The sequence below is a fragment of the Ornithorhynchus anatinus genome, chromosome 11, assembly GCF_004115215.2.
Source record: "Ornithorhynchus anatinus isolate Pmale09 chromosome 11, mOrnAna1.pri.v4, whole genome shotgun sequence".
Classification (NCBI taxonomy): Eukaryota; Metazoa; Chordata; class Mammalia; order Monotremata; family Ornithorhynchidae; genus Ornithorhynchus; species Ornithorhynchus anatinus.
Window position 1 is genome coordinate 2,820,779 of NC_041738.1, and position 26,344 is coordinate 2,847,122.

General features: G+C 54.8%; 1 protein-coding gene across 3 annotated transcripts in view; it reads left to right on the forward strand.

Annotated features, from left to right (window-relative positions):
- Window positions 1-1,334: 1,334 nt before the first annotated feature.
- FEZ1 (fasciculation and elongation protein zeta 1) overlaps window positions 1,335-26,344 on the forward strand; it is a 46,213-nt gene continuing 21,203 nt past the window's right edge. For 2 of the 3 annotated variants that reach the window (XM_029075824.2, XM_029075826.2), the window contains exon 1: window positions 1,335-1,472. The gene's annotated coding sequence lies outside the window, so the exon portion shown is untranslated. Of the gene's footprint in view, window positions 1,473-22,999; window positions 23,074-26,344 lie in introns of those variants that run through there. The other variant, XM_029075825.2, reaches the window with a different exon arrangement.

The window sequence follows — 26,344 nt, forward strand, 5'->3', positions numbered from 1 at the left end:
AAGGCTCCCTGGAGGAGACGGGCCTCCACTTGGAACGGGGAGGGAGAGTAACTGTACTATCCTGAGCGCTCGAGAGAGTTCAACCGAAGCGAGCCTCGAGTTCCCTGCCTTTAAGGAGGGGAAAGATTCGGAGAGACGGCCCCGAAATATATCGCAGATGGGAAGAAGTAATAGAGTATATGGGATGTGTACATAGAGGCTCCAGGGAGGATGTGGGTGTGGGACTATTTAAGTGCTTAATTGGTGGGGGAGGGACTGAAGCAACAGTTGGAAAATGTCAAGTTCACCGCTCGGGAATACCGTCGTGTCTTTTTTACAGTCAGCGAGAGTTCTAGGAATCGAAGACTCCGGCTTAAACTCACCGAGACCCAAAGACTGGAAGAGGCTTCGGGCGATCAGTCGGTCAATTGAAAATCAGCGGGGTCTAGTGGATAGAGCCCGGGGCCTGGGAATCGGAAGGATCTGGGATCTAATCCCGGTTCCTCCACCTATCTGCTGGGCGGTCTCGGGGAAGACACTTCACCTCTCCGAGTGAACGAAGGTACCTCGGTTTCCTCATGGGTAAAAACGGGGGGTTAAGACTGTGAGCCCCAGGTGGGACACGGACAGTATCCAACCCGATTAGCTTGGATCTACTCCAGTGCTTTCAGTACAGTGCCTGGAACATAGTAAGAGCTTAATAAATACCAATAAATACCATTTATGGAGGGTTTCCTGGAGGTGGAGCACCGGACTGAACGCGTCTCTTATACTGGCACCTGGGGAATCTCCCCCCCACTCAAGACGCCAGAAACGCGTCGAGACCCCATCTGTTCAGTGTCGGGCCGGGAGCCAAGATGGCCAGGGTTGAGGGGGGTCCCGCTCTCTGGAGCGAGAACAGATGCTCCGACTTGACATCTCAGCGAGGGGAGAGACGGGAGCCTCTTCGGTGCTTCGCCATTCTCTCGGTGAGACAAAGAGAGCGGGGTTGGGGGTGGGAGGGAGAGGTATTAGCATATTTACATATTAATATGTGCTGCACAATGAGAGACCTCTTTGGGCTAAACAATAGCCTTGGACAAATGCCACCCCTCTGCTGCATCCTGGATTGAGCGGAGGGGACGGGGAGAAGGATTGGGTCCAGGGCTGGGCCGCGAGGGGAGGGGTCCCTCCCCCGGGCCGCTCCGGGTGCCCCTGTTGGCAGTCCATTTCTGGGGGCCGGAGCTGCTCCCCTTTCCCCTTTCGTGGGCAGGCCTCTGCCCATGGGAATGCAGCAGCCTTTGCTCGGTAGCCATGGGAACCCTTATTGCCTCGGCAACAGGGATGCCACGTGAGAAGCCGCGCGGTGCCGGGAGGGAAGGGGCGGAGGAAGTCGGGGGGAGGGGGTCGGCGAGGGAAGGAGGAGGATGCCATCCAGCTGATGAGCCAAGGGGCCGAGGAGAGATGGCCAGCTGGTCTCCCGTCTCGCCGGACGGACCCCGCGAAGAGCCCAGGTGAGTCCGGCTCCGCTGGCCGGCTCCTGCCCCCGGGCGGGCGGGCCGCAGGCTCTACCCCTTGGCCGAGGCCTTGCCGCCCCTCGATTTCCAGGCTGGGGACCGGGGAGCTGGGGAAAGGGATAGGGGCTGGGAGGAGAGAGGCGGAGCCTGGAAGGTTTCGAGGTCTTCTCAACCCACCCTCCGATGCCAGGCGAACCTCCGTCGCAACGAGCGGGCTATTTTGGAGGTCAACGTCGATGGCCGTTGCCGCCTCAAGACGGGGACCGAAGGAGGGGAGGGGAGGGAAGTTTCAGGATGATTCAGGGAGACGGGGGGGGGGGGAAGGGGGACAAGAAAGCGGCCGACAGCACCCCGCTGGACTCTCCCGGGGTCTCTGTTCCCATCGCCGTCCTCCACGTCGGCTCCGGTGTCCCCGGGAGTCGACCGACCGAAGGGGTTGGGCTCCTCTGACCTCTGACCCCTGCTCCTCCACCCCGAGCCTCGCCCGGGAGATGCTCTGGGCCGAGGTGGGGCCGGGGTCAAGCCCGTCCTCAGTCTGGTTCAAGAAACCTATTGACGCAGTGCACACTCTGACAGCTCCGCCTGCCTCTTAACTTCAAGAATCCTCTGCCAGACATGAGCCAAGCGGGGAGGCCGCGGCTTACGCCCCGAGGCAGAACCCTGCCAACCCCGACTCCGTGGAGTCTGGTCCCCCTGTCATTCCCAAGCCTCTTCCCCGTCTTCCTGCCATTCGCTCCCGCTCTCTCTCTCCTCCCAGTGGCAATTCCGCTGCGGATCTGCCCCTCCCTCTCTCCTTTTGCTTTCTCTACTTCTCCCTCCCACTGCCCCAGAAACCCTTTGTCTCCTCTTTGGTTCTTATCAATGTCTTGCACCTTCTCCCCCAACCTCCTCTCCTTTCCCTCGCCCCTCTGCTTGCGCTTTTCCTACTTCAGCTGCAACTCTCTCTTTCCCTCTCCCTTCCTCCGGCCTCCCAAGGAACAGAGCCAATGTGGATACCCCCAAATCCCCGGCATCCAGTCACCCACCCCCCAACCCCCTGGACCTCCTCCCTGGCCAGAAGACAGGCAGCTAGTTGAGGAGGAAGCCTCTGAAACCCTACAGGTTTCAGGGAAGCAGCGAGGCTCAGTGGCAAGAGCCCGGGCTTGGGAGTCAGAGGTCACGGGTTCGAATCCCGGCTCTGCCACTCGGCAGCTGGGCGACTGGGGGCAGGTCACTTCACTTCTCTGGGCCTCGGTGACCTGATCAGTGAAATGGGGATGTGAGCCTCACGTGGGACAACCTGATGACCCTGTATCTCCCCCAGCGCTTAGAACAGTGCTCGGCACGTAGTAAGGGCTTAACGGATGCCACCATCATTATTACAGGCCGATCCTTTTGCTCCTCCATTCTTTCTCTCCCCCTGTGACTCCCTCTCTCTGTCCACTAGATTGTAAGCTCCTGGAGAGCGGGGATCGTGTCTCTCGAGCACTTAGTACAACGCTGTGCGCAGAGTAAGCACTCAGTATTACAACTGATCATTCTCTGGGCCCTCCCTAGTGGAGCTGGGGAGAGAGGAACCTCCTCCTTCCCCCCGTTCCCCCTGACCGGTCCACCTCTCCCACAGCTCCCACATCCCGCCATGCTTAATAATAATAATAATAATAATGATAACTGTATCCATGAAGCGCTTACAGTGTGCCAGGCACGGCACTAAGCGGTGGGGACGCTATGCTACCTCTTCAGCGTGGCTCAGTGGAAAGAGCCCGGGCTTGGGAGTCAGAGGTCATGGGTTCTAATCCCGGCTCCGCCACTTGTCAGCTGGGTGACTGTGGGCAGGTCACTTCCCTTCCCTGGGCCTCAGTGACCCCATCTGTAAAATGGGGATGAAGACCGTGAGCCCCACGAGGGACATCCTGATCACCTTGTATCCCCCCAGCGCTCAGAACAGTGCTGTGCACGTAGTAAGCGCTTAACAAATACCAACATCATTATTATAATTATTACCCCCAGGCCAGACCACACACAGACATCTCCACACCCCCTCTCCTAGCTCTACTGCAGCGGGGCGGTGGGCACCACGCAGGGCAGGGAGATGCCCGAGGGTATGACCCAGTTTGGCAAGATTTCTTTTTCACGGCATCTGTCAAGCGCTTATTATGTACCAGGCACTGTCTTAAGCGCGGCTGTGGAGACAAGCTAATCAGGACGGATACAGTCCGCGTCCCACGTGGGGCTCACGGACCTCATCCCCATTTTACGGATGAGGGAACCAAGGCCCCGAGGAGTTAAGCGACTTGCCTGTGGTCACACAGCAGACAAGTGGCGGAGCCAGGATGACCCAGGTCCTTCTGCCTCCTGGGTCCCTGCTCTTTCCATTCGGCCCCACCGCTTCCGTGCTGACTGTCGCAACTGTCCCATCCCAGAGTCGTCTGAGCCTGCCCCGAGAGGCGCGGCCCAACGTCCTACGTCGGCTGGGACGCTCGCGGCTTTTGGGGTTCGGTCCTACCACCCGCGAAGGGTGGAACCCCTCACAGTCTGACTTTCCTCTGGGGTGGCGGGACGGTGGGGGGGGGGGGGGTCCCGAGAGCCGGGGCTGCGCAACGGAAGGTATGGGGAGACGGGGAGGGGGCCCAGCTTCCCCCTCATCAGCATCCGGGCCCGACGCAGCCCAAACGCCTGAAATTCTGGGACGTCTGAGATGATAATCGCATAGTGGGCGCTCAATAAATACGATTGAATGAATATGTTTTGGGACAGACCTCAATCCTCCCCGGCTCTGCCCGGCTGGAGCTAGACTCCAAGCTTGGCTCTACTGTGAGCAGGAAATGTGTCTGTTTATTGGTGTACTGTACTCTCCCAAGTGCCTAGTAGAGCGCTTTGCACATAGTAGGAGCTCAATAAATACAACTGAATGAATGAATGGCAGCAGACCCTACCACACCTCACAGGTACCGCTACGGACCGTTTCTCCCTCTAGTCCGTCTCTTTGCCCCCTTTTTCTCCGTCTTTGTCCATTCAGTAGTATTTAATAGTATTTATTGAGCGCTTACTATGTGCAGAGCACTGTACTAAGCACTTGGAATGTACAATTCGTACGTCCACTAAGTTGTAAGCTCCTCGAGAAGCGGGATCACGTTTTCTCACTCTATTGCGGTCTCGCTATTGCGCTCGCCTCTCCCGCTAGACCGTAAGCTCGCTATGGGCGGGGAATGTGCCTACCAACTCCGTTACGCTGCTATATTGTACTCTCCCAAGCGATTAGAACAAGGCTCTGCACGTAAGTGCTCAATAATTACCATTGGTTGATTAATATCTTTAAATGACATATTATAAATTCTTTATTTGTTCACGTTAATGTCTGTCTCCCCCTCTAGACTGTAAGCTCATCATGGGCAGGGAATGTGCCTACCAACTCCGCTACGCAGCTATATTGTACTCTCCCAAGCGATTAGAACAAGGCTCTGCACATAATAAGTGCTCATAATTACCATCGACTGATCGATATCTTCAAATGATATATTATAAATTATTTATTTATTCACATTAATGGCCGTCTCCCCCACTAGACCGTAAGCTCATCACGGGCAGGGAATGTGCCTACCAGCTCTGTCACGCAGCTATATTGTAGTCTCTCAAGCGATTAGAACAAGGCTCTGCAAATAATAAGTGCTCGATAATTACCATTGATTGATTGATGGATATCGTTAAATGATATCGTATAAATTATTTATTCACATTAATGGCCGTCTCCCCCTCTAGATCGTAAGCTCATCACGGGCAGGGAATGTGCCTACCAGCTCTGTCACGCAGCTATATTGTAGTCCCTCAAGCGATTAGAACAAGGCTCTGCACATAATAAGTGCTCAATAAATGCCACAGATTGATTGATATCTTTAAACGATATATTATAAATTATGCATTTGTTCATATTAATGTCTGTCTCCCCCTCTAGAGTCTAAGCTCATTTTGGGCAGGGAATGTGCCTACCAACTCTGTTACGTAGCTATATTGTACTCTCTCAAGCGATTAGAACAAGGCTCCGCACATAATAAGTGCTCAATAAATACCACTGATTGATTGATATCTTTTAATGATATATTATACATGATTAATTTATTCACATTAATGTCTGTCTCCCCCTCTAGATTGTAAGCTCGTTATGGGCAGGGGATGTGTCTGCTAATCCTTTTGTAATGTACTCTCCCAAGCGCTTAGAATAGTGTCCTGCAAATAGAAAGCACTCGATAAATACCACCGATTGAAGTGCTTAATACAATTCTCCGACACACAGGGAGAGCTCAGTAATTAAGACTGACAGATTGATTCATTGATAGATCATTCTCTGGGCCCTCCTCTCTCCTCTTTTTAGCCCCCTCTTTGTTCCCCCCTCTCTCCCGCACCCAGTACTTTTCAACCCCGCTTTGGCACTGAGCCTCTCCGCCACATTCATTCAGTGGTATTTATTGAGCGCTTACTATGTGCAGAGCGCTGTACTGAGCGCTTGGAACGTACAAATCGGTAACAGACAGAGACAGTCCCGGCCCTTGGACGGGCTTACGGTCTGATCGGGATCCAAACTGCCATTTTCTTTCCGATGCCCATTTCCTGTTTGCTGGATTCTGACGGGCCTAGGGCCCTGAAATCCCACTGGGAAGCAGAACGAAGGATATTCCCGGGCTTTCAGCGCTCACCCTCACCCCGACCCCGACGGAGGCTGGGAGGCCCAGGGTCCAGAGCCCCATACCGCCTTAGGGGAACGAGAGCCGCGGCTTCTCTATTAAGAAGAGCCCCACTGGTGCAAAGGAGACCAGCTGCAAGGGGGCAGGAGAAAGAGGGAAGGGATCTTGGGGAAAAGGGTACCCTATACCTTAGCCGCCTCCATCAGTCACTACTACAGAGAAGCAGCGTGGCTCAGTGGCGAGAGCCCGGGCTTGGGGGGGGGGGGGGAGCAGAGGTCGTGGGTTCGAATCCCGCCTCCACCACTTGTCAGCTGGGCGACCGTGGGCAAGTGACTTCATTTCTCTGGGCCTCACTGACCTCATCTGTCAAGTGGGGATGAAGACAGCCTCACGTGGGACAACCCGATGACCCTGTATCTCCCCCAGTGCTTAGAACAGTGCTCTGTACACAGTAAGCGCTTAACAAATACCAACATTATTATTATTACTATTTACTGAATGCTTACTGTGAGCAGAACACTGTACTAAGCGCTTAGGAGAGTACAGAACAGTGGCTGACATCTAGAGGGCCAGACAGATGGCAAAGCTTCCCAGTTTGCTTCATCTAGGGTCTCTCTCCTTTCTCCCTCTTTACTTTATACATCCCTCTGGACTCTAAGCTCGCAGTGGGCAGGGAACTCGTCTACCAACTCTGTTACATCTAACTCTCCCAAGTGCTCAGTACAGTGCTCTGCACACAGTACGCTTTCGATAAGATTGATTGACTGATTGTCTTTTACCTCATCTTTCTCTTCATCACGTATAGGTCGCATTATCACCCCCATTGTATAGATGGAAAAATCGAGGCCGCCCCCCCCCCCCCCCCCCCAGAGATTAAAGTGACTTGCCGGACACCCACCGAGTTAGTGACAAAACCGAGTATCGACGGCCTTCTTCGATTCAGTGAATCAATCGATAGTATTTATTGGGCACCTACTGAGTAGGCTCTGGACTAAGCGCTTGAGAGGTTACAACAATCACGATCCATTCGTTTCCTACCCTTGAGGAGGTGATAATCCAAAGTGAGTACTCGCAGCTCGGCCTAGTGGCAAGAGCCCGGGCTTGGGAGTCAGAGGTCGCGGGTGCTAATCCCGGCTCCGCCGCTTGTCCGCTGGGTGACCTTGGGGAAGCCACTTCACTTCTCTGGGCCTCAGTGACCTCATCTGCAAAATGGGGATTAAGAACTGTGAGCCCCATGTGGGACAGCCCGGTGACCTTAGAACAGTGCTTGGCACATAGTAAGCGCCTAACAAATGCCATCCTCATCATTATTATTACCACTCACACAGTAAGCACTCAATAAATACGATTGATTGATTGACTGACCGATTTGACACGAGGCTGGTCCCAAGTACACCACTCTTCCGAGAGTGTTCAGTTAATAATAAGAATGACGTTTACTAAACACTTCATGTTTTGTGGAATTCATTAAGTGCTTACTATGTTCCAGCACTGTACTAGGCACCGACATAGATACAAGCTATTCAGATTGGACACAGTCCATAGCCCAGATGAGGCTCACCGCCTCAATCCCCATTTTACAGATGAGGTAATGGAGGTCCAGAGGAGTCCATTCATTCATTCAGTCGCATTTACTGAGCGCTTACTGTGTGCAGAGCACTGTACTAAGCGCTTGGAAAGTACAATTCGGCAACTGAGAGAGACAATCCCTACCCAACAACGGGCTCACAGTCTAGAAGGGGGGAGACAGACAACAAAACAAAACAAGTAGACAGGCATCAAGAGCATCAAAAAAAATAAATAGAATTATAGAAAAAAATTTAAAAAAGAATGGTGGTATTTGTTTAGCGCTTACTATGTGTAAAGCACTCTTCTATGCGCTGGCAGGGTTACAAGGTGATCAGGTGGTCCCACGTGAGGCTCATAGTTTTAATCCCCATTTTACAGATGAGGTCCCTGAGGCCCAGAGAAGTGAAGTGACTTGCCCAAAGTCACCCAGCTGGCAAGTGGCAGAGCCGGGATTAGAACCCACGACCTCTGGCTCCCACGCCCGGGCTCTTTCCACTGAGCCATGCTGCTTCTCTCTTACTACATGCTGAACACTAGATAGTTACAACATTATGAGGTTGGACACAGTCTAAGTTCCATACGGGGCTCTCGATCCATCTTATTCCCATTTTACAGATGAGGAAACTGAGGCCCAGAGAGGTTAAGGGACTTACCCCAGGTCACGAAGCAGACAGGTGCCAGAACTGAGACTAGAACCCAGGTCTCTTGCCTCCCTGTCCCGTGCTCTTTCCGTCAGGCCACACCGCTCCAATCGGAGGGTGAGAAATCAATTCGCAAGAGAAGGTTCATTCAGCCGGGGATCGTTGTGAAAGTCTGGGGAAAGGAGTGTATTAGTGATGAATCAGTATGTCTCAACACTTGCCCCTCGGTAAATATCTGCAAAGGGATTGAACTGATCAATCAATCGTTACCGATCAATCGTATTTACGGAGCGCTTTCTACAGGCAGAGCCCTGCACTAAATGCTTGGGAGAACTGGCAGACAGGTTCCCGTCAACGCGCTTCCAGTCTAGAGGGGGAGACAGACATCTGGGTAAATTAATAATTTATAATATATAATTTAAAGATATATGCCTAAGTGCTGCGAGGTTGGGCGGGGGGGTGACTAGCAGAAGTCCATCGGTCGCAGATCCAAATGCTCGGACAACACGGAAGGGATAACACCGGAAGAAAGAGAGCTTCGCTGGGGAAGGCCTCTTGGAGGAGACGTGACCTTAATAATAATAATGTTGATATTTGTTAAGCGCTTTCCTTGTGCAGAGCACTGTTCTAAGCGCTGGGGGAGAGACGGGGTCATCAGGTCGTCCCACGTGAGGCTCACAGTCTTCATCCCCATTTGACAGATGAGGTAACTGAGGCACAGAGAAGTGAAGTGACTTGCCCACAGTCACACTGCTGTTTAATGATGTTTTGAAGGTGGGGAGAGTGGTGGTCTGGCGGATATGGAGGGGGAGGGAGTTCCAGGCTAGGGGGAGGAAAGGGGGAAAGGGGTCGGCGGCGAGATAGACACATCACTTCTCGGTGCCTCAGTTACCTCATCTGGAAAATGGGGATTAAGACCGCGAGCCTCACGTGGGACAACCTGATCACCCTGTATCTACCCCAGCGCTTAGAACGGTGCTCTGCACATAGTAAGCGCTCAAGAAATACCAACATTATTATTATCATAGACGGGGTCTGGGCACAGTGAGTGAGCCGGAGCTAGAGGAACGGAGTGTGCCGGCTGGGCTGCTGGAGGAGATCAGTGAGGTGAGGTGGGATGGGGCAGGCCGATCTGAGTGCTTTAAAGCCGACGGTAAGTCATTTCTGATCGATGAGGAGACGGATGGGGAGCCACCGGAGGCTCCTGAAGAGTGGGGAGGCAGACCGAACGTCTTTGAGAAAAGCGAGCTGTGCAGCAGAGTGAAGCTCGCGGACTGTAGTGGGGAGAGACGGGAGGCTGGGGGGTCAGCGAGGAGACGGCTACGAGAGTCGGGCGGGAGAGGGTAAGCGCTTCGATCAGCACGCTAGCAATTTGGATGGAGAGGAAAAGGCGGATTTGAGCAGTGTTGGGAAGGTAGAACCGAAAGGATTTGGTGACAGATTGAATATGTGGGTGGAATGCGAGAGATGAGTTGAGGACAACGCCAAGGTTACGGGCTTGTGAGATTTTCTTCAGATGAATTGGGAGCTGAGACCTATTCTTTTTCCTTTTTCTTTCTCGACGCGAACTATTTTTAAAACACACACACACACACATATCACACGTTACACATGGTTTGTTTCCGGCCACATTTAGCCACCAATTTCCCCGCCAAAAGACAATATTTCATTCCTTTAATTTCCTGGAACAGAGGCCCAAATCGATGGATTTTCAGCCTTCAGAAACTGCCAAACCTCACAAGCCTCCTAATTTTAGCTGCCTTTTGTGACCGGCTGCCTTTGGCTATTCCTCTAGCAGTAGCGGCTGCCATTTCCTCCGAGGGTGGCCCGTGACGGCACTTGACGGATACCAGACACGGAGACGCACGCGGACACGGGGGCCGTGACTTCTAAAACGCGGTGTTACAGATGGATGTCACCGGCGCCATTCTGTGGGAGTCCTCCCTAGCCCAGAGTGTTTCTCCTGGGGTCCCCCCAGAAAACACCCTCCGTCGCAACCTGCTCCGGAGCCTTTGGGCACCCCGCCTCAGCGCCCGTGGCCACGGGCACCGCTTCCGAGCCACGGAACTCGGCAGCGGCGCAGCTGAACAGAAAAACAGCAGGCATAAAGACTTCTGCTGCCGTATCTATACCGGACAGGGGACGGATTAGCTGAAAACCGGACCGTCCGGTGTAAAATCGGACAAATGGCCACTCTATTCTCTCCCCACTATGGTGATCCAGCAGGAATGGTGATTAGGAATCTGGAATTCCTGCGTGTACGTTTAGTTGTTTCGAACCACGCGCGGGAGGTTTTAACCGTTCGACCATTTCCCTACCGAGGGTTGGCGATGGAGCGAGCCCGAGGAAGCTTCAGGAAGGAGCATCAGAGGGGGCAGGGAGAGGGTCAGTCACGGGGAGCTGGGGACTGACAGACGTGACCTCCCCCCGGGCACCCAAAGTTATTCCTCAGCCGCAAAATGGGGGAGAGACAAAGTTGGATCTCTCAAAACGACAATAATAACCATAATAATTAAGGTATTTGTTAAGCGCATACCCGTATACCAAGCACTGTACTACGTGCTGGGGGAGAGGCAAGATAATCAGGTCAGACACAGTCCCTGGCCCATCTGGGGCTCGCAGTCGAAGTCCGATCTAATTTCCATTTGACAGCTGAGGAAACTGAGGCCCAGAGAAGTTCAGCGACTTGCCCAGTGTCACACAGCGGGCAATCGGCAGGATGGCGGTTAGAATTCTGACTTCCGGGTCTGCGTTCTTTCCACTGGGCCACTTTGCTTCTCATGATTGAGCTCTTGCCAACCCTCTGCCTCCCCTCTCCCAGCCCAGCTTGAGCATCTCTCTCTGACTACTGTCACCCCTGGGGTGGCTTTCTCCTCCACTTTCCACCTGCCCTGCCTCCCCCGACCCTGCGGTCCATCAATCACATTTACAATAATAATAATAACTATTTAAGCGCTCACTATATACCAGGCATTATTCTAAGCACTGTTATGCATTCGAGCAAATCGGGTTGGACACCGTCCCTGCCCCACATGGGGCTCACGGTCTCGATCCCCATTTAACAGATGAGGGAACCGAGGCAAGTGAAGTGACCTGTCTAAGGTCACACAGCAGACAAATGGCAGAGCTGGGGTTAAAACCCAGGTCCTTCTGACTCCCAGGACCGGGCTCTATCCGCTAGGCCGTGTTGCTTCTTGAGCTCTTACTGGGCGCAGAGCACTGTACGAAGCACTTGGGAGAGTATAATATAACAGAGTTGGGAGACACGTTCCCTGCCCACCAGGCAGCCGCCTCCGAATCCCCCTTCCCATCCCATAAACAGCATCTCAAAGCAATGACGTCAGTCCATTTTCGGCATCTCACCCTGCCGTTTTGGACGGAGAAGGAAGCTTGCTGTCCCCGCAGGGGCCGGCTGGGCTCCCCATCAGGCCCCCTCACTCTGAAGGACGTTACAGCCCAGATCTAGAACACTTGCTGGGGGCGGGGGGCAGAAAGGGCAGGTCTTTCCTGCCTCAGATTGTTCGGAATAAATCCCAATTCGAAGAGGGAGGGTGAAGCATTTTCGGTTCTCCGCTCCTTGCTTCCCGGGATAGGGAAAGCGGCGATTGGCTAGGGAGGGTTGCGATCGTTAGAAGCGGATTTGGTGCCTATCTCCTCCCGCCCCATCAGACCTGCATTGGAAACGCTAGGTTTTTGTTTGGTTCGGGTTTTTTTAATGGTATTTTTTAATTGCTTACTATGCTCCGGGGGTTGTACTAAGCACTGCGCTAGAAACAAGACAATAAGGTTGGACGGAGTCTTTTTCCCACCTAGGGCTCCCAGGCTGAGTTGTGTTTTACAGATTGAGGCACAGAAAAGTGAAGCGGCTTGCCCAAGGTCACACAGCAAACATGTGGGTTAGAACCCAGCTCCTCTGACTCCCAGGCCCCGGGCTCTTTAGGTTTTCCAGGTTAGGAAGTCTGGGCTTTTCCTTCTATCAATCCACAAACCCATTCAAGTAAATCTCGAGGCTTCTTTGGGAATTAGAGTCAGGGAGTGCATGGAAAAGCAGTCAGGGTGATGGTAGATGATGATGGTATTTGTTAAGCGCTCACTATGTGCAAAGCACTGTTTTAAGCGCCGGGGGGGGGGATACAAGGTGATCAGGTTGTCCCCCATGGAGCTCACAGTCTTACTCTCCATTTTACAGTTGAGGTCACTGAGGCACAGAGAAGTGACTTTGCCCAAAGTCACCCAGCTGACAAGCGGCGGAGCCGCGATTCGAACCCATGACCTCTGACTCCCAAGCCTGGGCTCTTTCCACTGAGCCACGCTGCTTCTCAGTGGGTGGGAAGGAGGGGAAGGCTGACCCTTTTCTTTAGGGGCTTTGGTTTCTGGATGGCCCATCCACTCCTGCTGCTTCCTCAGTCTGCTTTCCTGAACACCTCCCCCAACCTCTTCCAGGGTGGCTTCTGTCCTCTCTTGTCCTTTTTCCCAACTCCCGCCTTCATTTTCTCTTCTGCTCTTACCCTGACCTTCCTTTCAGCGTCTAATTCCCCTCCTCCATCGGTTGGCTTCTCTACCCTGTCTCTACCCCTTCCCTACCTCTGAAAACCACAATTACGGGCAGGTTACTTAGCTTCTCTGTGCCTCCGTTACCTCATCTGTAAAAGAAGGATTAAGACCGTGAGCCCCTTGTGGGACAGGATTAACATGTAATAATAATGTTGGTATCTGTTAAGCGCTTACTATGTGCAGAGCACTGTTCTAAGCGCTGGGGTAGACACAGGGGAATCAGGTTGTCCCACGAGGGGCTCACAGTCTTCATCCCCATTTTACAGGTGAGGTAGCTGAGGCAGAGAGAAGTGAAGTGACTTGCCCACAGTCACACAGCTAAGTGGCCAAGTCGGGATTCGAACCCATGACCTCTGACTCCAAAGCCCGTGCTCTTTCCACTGAGCCACGCTGCTTCTCCAGTGCTTCGTACAGTGCTTGACACATAGTAAGCCCTTAACAAATACCATTTAAAAAAAATAACGGATCCCTGGCCTTCACTCCCCCCCCACCCTCCTCCTCTCCCGTCCGTCTCCTTAGATCTATCTTCTCCCCTCTCCTCCTTCCACTCTCCGGCAAGATTGCTGGAGATGGGGAGAAAAAGAAACTTTAAAAACGAATAAAAGGAACCATTTTCCCTCATAAAAAAATTGGGCGTATATCGGGTCAGGTGTTTATTGCGGGTATGCCTGTTGGTTTAGCGGATAAAGCACGGACCTGGGGCTCAGAAAGAGCTGGGTTCTAATTACGGCTCCTCCACGTATCTTCCGTGCGATTTGGGGCAAGTAACTTTACTTCTCTGTGCCTCAGTCACCTTCTCTGTAAAATGGGGATTGAGACTGTGAGCCCTACGTAGGACAGGGACCGTGTCCAAACCGATTAGCTGGTATCTACCCCAGGGCCTGGCACATAGGAAGCGCTTAACAATGCCATCCCATAAAATACCCTCACGCCCTAAGAAAGGGGGACCCCTGGCTCGAATCGGTGTTTGGACCCAGGCTCGCCCTCTTCTCCTGCTTCAAACGGAAGCTCCTCGAGGGCAGAGACGATGTAGTTTGGGGTTTCTTGCGACGCACTTAGCGGGGTTTCGCAAAGGGATGTGCTCTGTCGCAAAATCAGCTCAGCACGAACGGACAGAGATGGGAGTGGGAGAACTTCAAACGTGCACGTACCATCTGAGATCGGGACTCGGGACAAAATAAGCAATCGATCGATCGATCAACCAGTCGTATTTCTTGAGCCCTTAGAGTGCGCAGGGCACTGTACGAAGCGTTTGGGAGGATACGACCCAACGATAGAAAAGACGTATTCCCTGCGGAGCCGAGAGAGGCTGGGAATAATGTTGGTATTCGTTAAGCGCTTACTATGTGCCAAGCACTGTTCTAAGCGCTGGGGTAGACACAGGGGAATCAGGATGTCCCACGTGGGGTTCACAGTCTTAATCCCCATTTTACAGATGAGGGAACTGAGGCACAGAGAAGTTAAGTGACTCGCCCACAGTCACCCAGTTGACAAGTGGCAGGGCCGGGATTCGAACTCATGACCTCTGACTCCAAAGCCCGTGCTCTTTCCACTGAGCCACGCAGTGGGAATAGCCCGGAAGGCTATAAAAGGGGGTTGACGGTGGCCACAGAAACGAAAAGCTGGGGTTCAGAGAAGCAGGGGAGAGAAAAACAGGAGGGGAGAAGCAGAAAACAGGAGAGCAGACTGGTGGGTAGGCAGGAGGAGGAGGAAAGCCAAGTTTATGGATTCAATGAATAAATACCACGTGGGGAACGTGGCAAGGAGTAATCCAAAATAAAATGAACCGGAATGAGGAGTTCCTCCTAAGCCGGTTCTGGGCTTGAAACAGCTTTCCCACCCCCGGGTCCTGAGGGCCCACGGAAACGCTCTCAGGAGTTCCCGAAAGGAGTGTAAGCACTTGACTGCAATCTCCCTGTGGGCAGGGAAAGTGCCTACCCGCTCTGTTATAGCGTACTCTCCCGAGCGCTTAGTACAGTGCTCTGCACACAGTAAATGCCTAAGCAAATTCGATGGATTGAGCGAGAGAAAACTCTCCTGTATCTCCCATAGTCTTCATTTAAAAGAAGTTCCTGCAGTGGTGGAGCAGAGGCCTGGGAGTCAGAAAGTCATGGGTTCTAATCCCGACTCCTCCACTTGTCTGCATGGGGCTCCGTCTAGGTAGGAGGGAATGAGATTTTTAAGGACGAGGAAGCTGAGGCGCAGAGAAGTGAAGTGACTTGCTCAAGGTCACCCGGCTGTCACGTGGCGGAGGTGGGAGTCGAACCCGGGTCCGTTGAATCCCAGGTCCACGCTCTTTCCGCTAGGTCACGCTGCTTGTCTGCCCTCAAGGGGACCCATAATTTGTCAAATAAGTCATTAGATTATATGTTCCTTGAGGACTGGAACTGTGCCTTTTTCTTCTCCTGGGCGTTCCCATGTGGTTTGCACAGGGTAGGTGCTCAATAAATACTACTACTAATAATGTTGGTATTTGTTAAGCGCTTACTACGGGCAGAGCACTGTTCTAAGCGCTGGGGGAGACACAGGGGAATCGGGTCGTCCCACGTGGGGCTCCCAGTCTTCATCCCCATTTTACAGATGAGCTCACTGAAGCGCAGAGAAGTGAAGTGACTCGCCCACGGTCCCACAGCTGGCAAGTGGCCGAGCCGGGATTAGAACCCATGACCTCTGACTCCAAAGCCCGTGCTCTTCCCACTGAGCCACGCTGCTTCTCCTAATACTACTAACCATGAAGTCAAGCAACGTGATCCCATACGGGGGGAAGCAGCAGGGCCTGGTGGAAAGAGCCCGAGCCTGGAGATCAGAGAACCTGCGTCTTGGTCTCTGTTCTGCCACGGACCTGCTGTGTGACCTCGGGCAAGTCACTTAATTTCTCCGTTTCCTCGTCTGGAAAATGGGGATTCGAAACCTCTCCTCCCTCCTACTTGGACCGTGAGCGCCGCCCGGGACAAGGCCGTGTCCCGTCCGATGATCTCCTACCTACCCCAGTGCTCGGTACAGCGTCGGGCACAGAGTAAGCGCTTAACAAATACCGCAGCCATTGTCCGAGGTGGCCGCCTCCAGATCCGTAAACACTCTTAGTGATGAGGGGCAGTTTATAGTCAGCCTAAAGACGCTCATTTTAGCCGGGAAACAGAAAAGAGCGTCAGATGCCGCAAACACACACGAACGCAACAGCGCAACGGGGGGCAGGGTGTCGAGTGAATACGGCGTGGTCGGGATCGTCAGTCTCCCGGTGGCCTTTTCAGCCCCCCTCGCCCAGAGGCGTCACCTCGGGAGGCGAAGAAGGAGAAACGGAAAACGCTCTCTCGAGCGCGAGCGCTCTCAGGTATGCGGTAATTACATATTCCCGGGGCTCGCCAGGCAGCCGATCTGTGAAGCGAAAGTTAAAGTCGCAGGGAATACGCCTTCTCCCCTGCGGGAGCAAATCGAGTCTAATCAACCTGGGGAGATTACAGATCGAGAAGGACCCGGGGGGAGGCTGCGGAAGCAGAGCAAGGCCGGGAAAGGTTGAGGGTCGTCGCCCAGCCACCGAAAATGAGAGTCTTGTCTATTTGCATCAAGGAGCACGACGCAGTGGAAGAGACGAGTTGTCAACCGCTCGCTTCGTTCCGTACTGGGATGTGAACCCTGATCCTTCAATAGGGAACTTCTCCAGGCAGGTCTAGTCCGACAGGATGCCAGCGATATGGAACCCCATTAGATCGCGTCCATCAGAAATCACGGGGACAAAGGGAGGTGCCTTTGGATCCACTTGTATTTATTAAATAGCATTTATCGAGCGCTTACTATGTGCAGAGCGCTGTTCTAAGCGCTTGGAGTGTACAATTCGGCAACAGACAGAGACGATCCCTGCCCAATAACGGGCTCGCAGTCTACCGTTCAGTGTCATTTCCAGGGAAGCGGCGTGGCTCAGTGGAAAGAGCCCGGGCTTGGGAGTCAGAGGTCATGGGTTCTAATCCCGCTCTGTCAGCTGGGTGACTGTGGGCAAGACACTTCACTTCTCTGTGCCTCAGTTCCCTCATCCGTCAAATGGGGATGAAGACTGTGAGCCTCACGTGGTGACCCTGTATCTCCCCCACCGCTTAGAACAGTGCTCTGTACATAGTAATGATGATGATGCTGGTATTTGTTAAGCGCTCACTATGTGCCGAGCACCGTTCTAAGCGCTGGGGTAGACCCAGGGGAATCAGGTTGTCCCACGTGGGGCTCACGGTCTTAATCCCATTTTACAGATGAGGTCACTGAGGCACCGAGAAGTGAAGTGACTTGCCCGAAGTCACCCAGCTGACAAGTGGCCGAGCCGGGATTCGAACCCATGACCTCTGACTCCAAAGCCCGGGCTCTTTCCACTGAGCCACGCTGCTTGCGCTTAACAAGTACCAACGTTATTATTATCATTATTATTTCCAGCTGGTCTGCCCTCTGCCTGGCAGAAAAACGGTATCGGCTATTTTAAAGTCCAGTGGTGTTTTTTTTTCAACATCCAGCCTCCCTCTGCCGCCGTTGAGTCCCATGGCTTGGAAGCGGAGCCCATTTTTCTAGGGGTCTGGAAGGGAGGGCACTAGCTCTGGAGCACGAGGGAGGGTCAGACTTCCCCCTGTGGATACTCTCTAGATTCTGTGGATTTCGGCGAAGAACCCATTTTGGGGTGTCCTCACGATACCCCTGCGTTCCAACTCACACAACGCGTGTAACGTAACGTTCGTCCGTCGGTACCCGGTCGGCTGAGAGGAGTCCGGTATTCTCCAGTGGCCCACCTAGGCGAGATCCTGGCTCGGCGTTGGCTTCGTTCTAAACTCCCGTGTTGACTGATAATAATAATAATGGTGGGGTTTGCTAAGCGCTTACTATGTGCAGAGCACCGTTCTAAGCGCTGGGGGAGATACAGGGCCATCGGGTGGTCCCACGAGAGGCTCACGGTCTTAATCCCCCATTTAACAGATTGAGGTAACCGAGGCACAGAGAATAATAACGTTGGTATTTTGTTAAGCGCTTACTATGTGCCGAGCACTGTTCTAAGCGCTGGGGTAGACATAGGGGAATCAGGTTGTCCCACGTGGGGCTCACAGTCTTAATCCCCATTTTACAGATGAGGGAACTGAGGCACAGAGAGGTTAAGTGACTTGCCCACAGTCACACAGCCGACAAGTGGCAGAGCTGGGATTCGAACTCGTGAGCCCTGACTCCAAAGCCCGTGCTCTTTCCACTGAGCCACGCTGCTTCTCCAAGTGAAGTGACTTGCGTAAGGTCACCCAGCTGCCAAGTGGCAGAGCGGGGATTCGAACCCATGACCTCCGACCCCCAAGCCCGGGCTCTTTCCCTGAGCCACTGATGCCATGAGCCTCCCCTGCCTGAATTTCAGAGAGGGGGAACCGCTCTGCGGTGCTTTTCTGAGGGCGCTCACGTCGTCCACCCCAACGACCTCTGTGAGCCACTGAGCCCTCAGCATTTCCTAACTGCTGGTTTAGGGTCTCCTCTTTCTAGGCCTTCGCCATAACTGATTTCACATTTACACCGCCATCCTGATTCCCCCACAGCTCGGAAATAAATCCTATTGATTTCTCTCCTTCGGGATGGGGGAGGGGAAGGAGAGGCTGACGGAGAGGGAGGGTTTTGGGGGCCAAACTGGCATTTTGGTGGGTAACGTGGCGCTCGGAGGCACGTCCCCACCCACCTGGGTTCGGCCTAAAATCTCGGCGACCAGTGAAATTCTCCGGCGGCATTTCCACGGGGCAAAAAAGGGCCGGAATCTCACGGCTCGAAGTAACACTTGGATGCCTAAACTGGCCTGCCTGGGCCATAGCCCGAGGAAGAACACCAAATGTCCCAAATTTGGAAGGCACAACGACCCACTGGGAAAGAGCCCAGGTCAGGAAGTCGGGAGACGGTGGTTCTGGTCCCAGCTCCGCTTCCGGAGTCAAGGCAAGTCACTTAACCTCCTCTAGCCTCAGTTTCCTCATTTCTAAATTGGGGCTAATAATCTCCGCCTCTCCGCGTCTTAGATTGCGTGCCCCACGTGGAACAGGGACTGCTTCCCGTCTGATTATCTCGTGTCCACCCGGAGCGCTTAGCACAGTGCTTGAAAAATAAGCCACTGCAATTACGATTTCTATGCGCTGCGGCCGGTTTGCCCACGTGCCCTCCTGCTATCACTGTGGCTTCGGAGGGAAACTCAGGTTTTGTTTTCTTCCCAGGTATTTGTTAAGCACCTAATGATAGTAATCATGATAGTAATTATGGTTTGCGTTAAGTGCTTACTACGTGCCCGGAACTGTACTAAGGGCTGGGGTGGGTACGAGCAAATTGAGTTAATAATAATAATAATAATAATGTTGGTATTTGGTAAGCGCTTACTATGTGCAGAGCACTCTTCTAAATCCTGGGGTAGATACAGGGGAATCAGGTTGTCCCACGTGAGGCTCACAGATAATCCCCATTTGACAGATGAGGTAAATGAGGCACAGAGAAGTGAAGTGACTTGCCCACAGTCACCCAGCTGACAAATGGCAGAGCGGGGATTCGAACCCATGACCTCTGATTCCCAAGCCCGGGGTCTTTCCACCGAGCCACGCTGGATACAGTCCCTGTCCCACGTGGGGCGCACAGACTCGATCCCCACTTTACAGATGAGGGAACCGAGGCACGGAGAAGTGAAGGGACTTGCCCAAGGTAACGCTGCAGACAAGTGGCCGGGCCGGGATTAGAACCCATGACCTTTTGACTCCCAAGCCCGTGCTCTATCCGCTCCGTCCTACAGCTCCACGTGCTTAGTACGGTGTCCTTCACGTCGCAAAGCACTCGACACTTACTACGTGCCAGGCGCTGTACTAAGCGCCGGGGGAGATCGGGTTGGCCACAGACCATGTCCCACTTGGGACTCACGGTCCTAATCCCCATTTTACAGATGAGGTAACTGAGGGGAGTTGTGACGTCCCCAAGGTCACGCAGCAGACAAGTGACGGAGCCAGGATTGGAGCTCTTTCCACTAGGACACACTGTTTCTCACGGAAGTGAATGGAAGAGAAACTGGGCAAACTGGGAGAACTGGGCGGCCTTAACCATAGGAGCAGCGTGGCACAGTGGCAAGAGCCCGGGCTTGGGAGTCAGAGGTCATGGGTTCGACTCCCGGCTCTGCCACTTGTCAGCTGTGTGACTGTGGGCAAGTCACTTCACTTCTCTGGGCCTCAGTGACCTCATCTGGAAAATGGGGATTAACTGTGAGCCTCACGACGACCTGATGACCCTGTATCTCCCCCAGCGCTTAGAACAGTGCTCGGCACATAGTAAGCGCCTAACAAATACCAACGTTATTATTAACCCCGGCCCAGCAGAAATGAGCAGTAGCCTTCGTTTTCCCGTCAGGAAGCCGGATTCTTTCAGGGGAGTGCGGGTCTCCTCAGTACAGTGCCCGGCACATAGTAAGCGCTTAACGAATACCACCATCACCCTCATCATCGTCCTCTGTAAAATAAGGATTAAGACTGGGAGCCCTTTGTGGGACATGGACCGTATCTAACTTGATTATCTCGCATCTTCTCTGGCACTTAGCAGCGTGGCTCAGTGGAAAGAGCCCGGGCTTGAGAGTCAGCGGTCATGGGTTCGAATCCCGGCTCTGCCACTAGGCAGCTGGGTGACTGTGGGCAAGTCACTTCACTTCTCTGGGCCTCAGTTCCCTCATCTGTCAATTGGGGATGAAGACGGTGAGCCTCACGTGGGACGACCTGATGACCCTGTATCTCCCTCAGCGCTTAGAACAGTGCTCGGCACCTAGTAAGCGCTTCGCAAATACCAACATTACTTTATTAGTATCTGTAAGCGCTTAACAAATACTAATATTATTATCCTCTAACTCTATGGATCCACTACTAGAACGGTTGCAGATGGAAGTGGGGCCTTCGGGGAGAGATGATGATGTCGGTATTTGTTAAGCACTTACTAGGTGCCGAGCACTGTTCTAAGCGCTGGGGGAGATACGGGGTAAACAGGTTGTCCCACATGAGGCTCACAGTTAACCCCCATTTTACAGATGAGGTAACTGAGGCACAGAGAAGGGAAGTGACTTGCCCACAGTCACCCAGCTGCCAAGTGGCAGAGCCGGGAGTCGAACCCGTGACCTCTGACTCCGAAGCCCGGGCTCTTTCCACCGAGCCACGCGTCGCCATGGGTCGAAGACGACTCGACGACGAGATGCTTAACTCGTTTTGGGCCGGGAATGTGCCTGTGTACTCTTATATTGACTCTCCCAAGCGCTTACCACAGTGCTCTGCGCGCAGTAAGCGCTCCATAAATACGATGGAATGAATTGAATGAATACTAATTATGGTATTTGCTAAGCGCTTGCTATGGGCCAAGGACCGTTCTAAGCGCTGGGGTGGATACAGGGTGATCAGGTGGTCCCACGTGGGGCTCACGCTTTTAATCCCCATTTTATAGATGAGGCAACTGAGGCACAGAGAAGGTGACTTGCCCAAGGTCACACAGCAGACAAGTGGGGGTGTCGGGATTAGAACCCACGTCCTCTGACTCCCCAGTCTGGGCTCTTTCCACTAAGCCACACTGCTTCTCTGTGAAATGGGGGGGGAGGGGTCCCTAGGCCCTCTGTGAAAGGCTGAGGCTGAAGACCCTACAGTTTGGCCTCCCTCTCCTCGGCCTCCTTCTCCTCAAGCCTCCCTCTCCTCAGCCTCCTTCTCTTCAGGCTGCCTTCGCCTCAGCCTCCCTCTCCTCAAGCCTCCCTCTCCTCAGCCTCTCTCTTCTCAGCCTCCTTCTCCTCAAGCCTCCCTCTCCTCAGCCTCCTTCTCTTCAGGCTGCCTTCGCCTCAGCCTCCCTCTCAAGCCTCCCTCTCCTCAGCCTCCTTCTCTTCAGGCTGCCTTCGCCTCAGCCTCCCTCTCAAGCCTCCCTCTCCTCAGCCTCCTTCTCCTCAGCCTCTCTCTTCTCAGCCTCCTTCTCCTCAAGCCACTTCTCCTCAGCCTCCTTCTCATCCTCCCTCTCCTCAGCCTCCTTCTCCTCAGCCTCTCTCTTCTCAGCCTCCTTCTCCTCAAGCCTCCCTCTCCTCAGCCTCCTTCTCTTCAGGCTGCCTTCGCCTCAGCCTCCCTCTCACGCCTCCCTCTCCTCAGCCTCCTTCTCCTCAGCCTCTCTCTTCTCAGCCTCCTTCTCCTCAAGCCACTTCTCAGCCTCCTTCTCTTCAACCTCCTTCTCATCCTCCCTCTCCTCAGCCTCCTTCTCCTCAGCCTCCTTCTCCTCAGCCTCTTTCTCCTCAACCTGCCTTCTCCTCGGCCTCCTTCTCCTCAACCTGCCTTCTCCTCAGCCTCCTTCTCCTCAAGCTGCTTCTTCTCAGCCTCCTTCTCCTCAAGCCACTTCTCCTCAGCCTCCTTCTCATCCTCCCTCTCCTCAGCCTCCTTCTCCTCAGCCTCTTTCTCCTCAACCTGCCTTCTCCTCGGCCTCCTTCTCCTCAACCTGCCTTCTTCTCAGCCTCCTTCTCCTCAAGCCTCTTCTCCTCAGCCTCCTTCTCCTCAGCCTCTTTCTTCTCAGCCTCCTTCTCCTCAACCTGCCTTCTCCTCAGCCTCCTTCTCCTCAGCCTCCATTTCCTCAGCCTCCTTCTCCTCAGCCTCCTTCTCCTCAGCCTCCCTCTCCTCAGCCTCCTTCTCCTCAAGCTTTCTCCTCAACCTGCCTTCTCCTCAGCCTCCCTCTCCTCAGCCTCCTTCCTCTCCAGCCTCCCTCTCCTCAGCCTCCTTCTCTTCAGCCTCCCTCCCCTCAGCCTCCTCCCGCCAAGGCCGCCGTCGCCCCTCAGCGCGCGTGCGCGCAGAGCCTGCTGAATATTCATGAGGGAGGCGGGCGGGGCCGACGGCGGGCGCCCGCGAGCTCAGCCATTCCCGCCGCCGGGAGGCGGGAGCGAGTGCGCCTGCGCGCCTCGGAAATCTGAATATTCACGAGCGGGCGGGCACTCCCGCGGCACTCATCTGAATATTCATAGAGGAGGGCGGGCGCTCCGCCGCATCGGTCTGAATATTCATGAGGGCGGGGAGGGGTGCGCGCGCGCGCCCCCTGGCGGGGAGTGGAGGGACGGCGGGAGCGGCCTCCCGGCACGGTCGGTCCTGTGTCGGCCGCCCCGCGGACGGAGGTGTCCGGCCGAGCCCCGGGATCCTCCTCCCCCCCCGGCCGGGACCCGAGCAGGTGCGGGGGGCCCGGCAGGGCTGCGCGGGGCGAGGGGCGGGATGGCCGGTCCCCAACGCTCCCCAGCCCCCCCAACGCCCCTGACCCTCCCCGCCCGGCCGGTCCTCAGGGGTCCGGGGGCGTCCTGTCCAGCCCCGGGGATGGGGGAAGCGTCTCCCCGGGGATGGGGAACGGGAGCATCCTCGCTCCGAGGTCTTGGGGGGGGGGAGAGGGGCTGGTGAAGACCACCCCCCCCCCCAGCGATCATTCCATTCGAGGGTATCTATTGAGCCCTTAGAGTGTGCCCAGCACTGGCCTAAGCGCTGGGAATGTACAGCCGGGCAACGCGTAGAGCATCCCTGCCCTGTCGGGATTCGCCCCTCGTTACACGGGGGTCCCGCGGGGAGGGAGTCCGAGGGTCCTGCACCGGACTTGGGGGGGAGGAGGGAAGGTTTGTTTCAAAACAGAAGCACGTTCTGGGGAGGGTCGAGGCCCCCAGGCGGGATTCCCGGGTCTCCCGGGCCCGGCCCCGCGGGGGTCGAGAAGCTCCCGGGGGCAGGAGGGTGATGCCGCAGGGGCTTGGACGGCGGGCCCCGGGACTCCAGGGTCCCCGCAGCCGCCTCCGGTGCTGCCGTGGCGGGCGAAGGGGGCATTCGAGGCTGGGCCAGCCTGCGCAGACTCCGACCCGAGTCTCCTTGGAGCCCGAAGCGTTGTGCAGCTGAAGGAGAGGGTCTGTACTCCGGGGGAGGGGCGGGAAGGATGCGGCTGGACGCGGGAGGGCCGGACCCGGGAGGGGGGAAAGGCCACAACAACGGGACTCCGGGTTATTGGCATCCAAACGCTCCGGTTCGACCCCCGGAGGAGCTTCTCAAATCTCCACGGCGTCGGTTAAGCGCTTACCCCGTGCAGAGCGCTGTTCTAAGCGCCGGGGAGGATGCAGGGTGATGGGGTCGACCCACCTGGGGCTCACAGTCTTCATCTCCGTTTTACGGAGGGGATGCGACGACCGGGAACTTCGGGGGTGAGGGGGCCTGGAAGGTCGGGGGGTGCAGAGAGGGGGAGAGGCATCCAGGCCCCTAGTCGGGAAGGGGAGGGGGTCGGTGCGGGAGGCCATCAGGGCGAGAATGGGGGGGACCCATCGAGGCAGAACCCGGCCGGCGCGGACCGGGCCGGAGCTGCGGTTCATGTTGGGGCCGCAGGCCCCGCGCGTGGCCGGGACCGCGGGGAGAAGCCCGCATCCTCCTCGCCGAAGCTCCGGGTGCCGCGCCTGACTCTTTGGCCCCCTTATATTATATACGCCGAAACGGCGGCTGAGGCCGGCCTTATTCCCCAATTCGGGAAAGGCCCCTTGACGTCGAGGATCCTTTACCGAACAGGAGCCGTCCCTCGCCACGAAGGGGAGAAACCGAGGTTTACGGCACGGTGCTGATCTGACTATTTTGCTAAAAGCCAGGGACGCCACAGTCCTGCCATCTAATTTCCGATCCGGCGGTGAGGCTTAGGCAGAAGTTCTTTCCAACAAGTTCAGCACTTCTCCGGGTTTCAACTTCATTGGAGGGATATGGGGGACGCGGGGGGGGAGAGGAGGAGGAGGAGGAGAAGTGTGATCGGCTCTGCATCCTCATCTTCCTGAAAGGCAGGGGCTCTGGGGTGATCTGGAAGGAAGAAGAGAGGATGGGGTGGTCAGAACAGATTCCAAGCAATGTGAGGGGGGGAGAAGAAGGTGTGGAGAGGCGAGGGAGAGAACAGAAGGAACCCAGAGGAGACACACTTGCTGACAGAAGAGCCTTTACTTCATCCGCAGCCCCTCCGGTGGGTTTCCAACTTTCTCTTCAAGAGAACTTCCCTTCTCCTTCCTCCTCCTTCGCCTGACCACCTCCACTAAACCCAAATGCAGAAGGGCTCTTATATCGTTGAGGAGAAGAGTGATGGTGACTTGGAATCCTTCCATGAATCAATATCAGTATTGGTCGAGTACTTCTGAGTGCAGTGAGCTGTACTAAGTGCATAGAAGAATGCAGTGATAATAATGATAATGGTACTTGTTAAGCGCTTAATATATGCCAACCACTGTTCTAAGCACTGGGGTAGATACAGGCTAATCAGTTTGGACACGGTAGAGGAAGTGGTCACGATCCCTGTCCTCAAGACGCTTACAGTCTAGCAGGAGAGACAGACGCAGCATCCGAAGAAGCATCCGAGGGCTTGACGTCCTTCCTCGGTCTTGCCCGGGCTGACTGGCCGGAAGAGGCAGGAGGAGCCCATGGTAGCCATGGGAGGCAAGAGGGCAAGGGAGGGAGAGGGCCCCAGTCCAGTGGCTGGAAGAGAAGAAGGTGGGGAGAAACCTGGACCACAAACGGCTGCCCGGCGGAGCTCCGTGACCTCGGGTCCTGCTCCATCCCCTAAAAACTCGCGGTCACTTGAGGTCACCACCCAGCAAGGGAGGATTCAGGGCAGACCCCTCTTTTCTATGCTTGAAGGGTGTGTAGCCCCGCCTCTCCCTGCGGAGACCCGGGGCAGACCCCTACTTTCTATGCTTGGGGAGATCTGTGGTCCCAGTACTCCCCACAGAGATAGCATCGTACCAGCCGCGATGTGTCCCAGTGGTCCCAGTGCAGCTTTTGTTTCAGTCTGAGGGTGCTCATTCATTCATTCAATCACATTTATTGAGCGCTTACTCGGAGCGGAGCACTGTACTAAGGTTCTCGAATGAGGCGGGCTGACGGAGCTCCCACCCAAACCCCAGGGCGCGGGGCCGAGGTTCTTTTCCACTGGGAGCACCCGGCACGGCCGGCTTCCTTCTTCGGAACCAGCTCTAACTCTTGGGGGGGGCGGCCCAGAGCCGGAGCCCCCTCCTTCAGGTTCTCAGCTGCAGAAGCCACTGGGCAGGAGGCTCGGAGTCCAACGTCAACCACTGTTCAACTGGCTGAAAGGTTTGAATGTGGATTCCTAGATCTCCAACTGTCTGTCTTACTGATTTGAGAGGTCTTCCAAGTATTCCCGAACCTTCCGAGTCTTACTTTTTCACCCCGTACCACTTAAATTGTGGCGTTTTGATCACCTGGGCCTTTATTAATGCCGTACTTATTCATGAAATATGACCTGTGAACACATTACTCCGTGCCAAGCTCTGCGGTAGGTTCAAGGTCACCCGATTGGATATGGGACTCACGATCTGAGAGGTCACGGAGGAGGGGCTCTTCTCCCCATTTTATAGATGGGGAAGTTGAGACTCAGAGAGGATATGGATTTACCCAAGGTCCAGTGGCAGAACTGGAAGCAGAACCTGGGA